At 24.4% G+C, this 1,801-nt stretch overlaps 1 protein-coding gene across 2 annotated transcripts in view; it reads right to left on the reverse strand.

The window, feature by feature from the left end:
• Nucleotides 1-1,801, reverse strand: part of LOC117180064 (heat shock transcription factor, Y-linked-like) — a 6,886-nt gene that overhangs the window by 1,242 nt on the left and 3,843 nt on the right. The window lies entirely within an intron of this gene.

Below are 1,801 nucleotides of genomic sequence, written 5' to 3' on the forward strand. Positions count from 1 at the left end.
AAATGCATACTAAATAAAAAATAAATATTCTGACTTTCCGAATAATTTACAATCTTTGTATGATCATTATTGTCTCTATTCTGTATTAAAAACTTTTGCAATTAAAATTGTGATTTCAAAATCTTGTTCACTGAAGCCTATCAAATAATGGAGTTTACCAACTCTCGGCAGCGTCAAAGCTTCGGGGGGAAAATGGAATAAACGAAACGCTTCTTTTTTATACAAATTAATAATAAAAGCTTATAGTTTATTCATAAAACAATGTAAAAATGTACTTCATTCAGTTTAAAAAAAAAACATTAAATATTTAAATTCCTGATCAGTTTTTATTGCTTAATTCTGAATTTCACTAATATAACATTATTGTCTACTGAAAGAAAGTTTCAAAATAAGTTTTTTGTCATAAATTGTTATGAATTTGGAGCTAGAAAAATTAATGGTTTTTTAAACAGAACTCTTTTGCAATCATAAATGGAAAAGTTAAATTTTCAAATTGAAAATTAACTTTGCAATTAAACAAAATTCATTCTATACCAAGAAAAAACGAGTTTTTAACCAAATATTTAAGTTTTCAACCAAAGAAATTAATTTTTAACCAAAAAGATGAATTTTCAAACAAATAATTTTTTACTAAAAAGATGAATTTTGTTGTTGAAAATACGACTATTTTTTTTTAACTCATCTTTTTGTTTAAAATTCAACAACTTGGTTGAAAATTAAATAAATTGGTTAAAAATTGGTTTTCTGCTGTTGAAAAGATTCATCTCTTTGGTGGAAAATTCGTGTTTTTTGGTAGAAACTTAATTTTCTTGGTTAAAATTTCATTTTTTCATTGTAAATTTAAATCTTTGGTTCAAAATTGAACTATTTTCTTGAATATTCGTATTTTTCGTAGCATTCAACCGTTTTTTATTTAAATTAAAATCATTTTTGTTTGAAAATTCAACTACCTGCTTGAAATTTGAACTACATACTTTTTTCAAAATCAATTTTCTTGTAAAGAATTCATCTTCTCGGGGTGCGGATTCCACTATTTTGTTTAAAATGTTCGTCTTTTTTTGAACTGGTAGAAAATTCGTTTTTTGTTAGAAAATAAATTTTCAAACTAAGAATGTAACTATTCCATTTTTGGTTGAAAACGTATATTTTTTAGTTGACAATTCAGCTGTTTGGTTGAAAATTCATCTTTGTTTGCTTGCTTAAAATTCAACTGTTTGGTGAGTCATATTTTTAGTCGGAAATTTATCTTCTTTGTTGAAAATTCGTCCTCTTGATTTTTATAGTATTAGTGTCAACATTTTTTGCTTATATTACAGCGAAAAGTGATCAAATTCTGCGTGTAATAATTCCTATTAAAAAGCAAAGTGGCAACTTTATAAAAAAAGAATATTACAAACAAAAACATCAAATCTCATGGTATTCGAAAAATTAGAATAACTCTAAAAATAATTCGCCTTTTTAAAATATCTTGATCTCATTTTAAAGTTAAGCCTCCAAAGTATTTGTCTGTCATGTGGTCAAACTTGCTACCAAAAGTTCGCAAAATTATTTACTATTTTTTAATTAATTTAAGTAATATTTATAAAAATATTATTGTTTCGAATTTTTAAATCATGTGTTCAATACCAAAATTATTTGACGTTTTGCAACTTTTGCACTAAGTTTTAAATTATTTGATAAATTATTAAATAATATTATATATGTACGGATCAAATATTTAGCTTAAGGCAAATAACAGAAAAAAGTTTGAGAGTAGGAAAAAAAGTTTTCTGTGCATTTGTTGACCTAGAAAAAGCTTTTG

Source organism: Belonocnema kinseyi, chromosome 9 (assembly GCF_010883055.1).
Source record: "Belonocnema kinseyi isolate 2016_QV_RU_SX_M_011 chromosome 9, B_treatae_v1, whole genome shotgun sequence".
Classification (NCBI taxonomy): Eukaryota; Metazoa; Arthropoda; class Insecta; order Hymenoptera; family Cynipidae; genus Belonocnema; species Belonocnema kinseyi.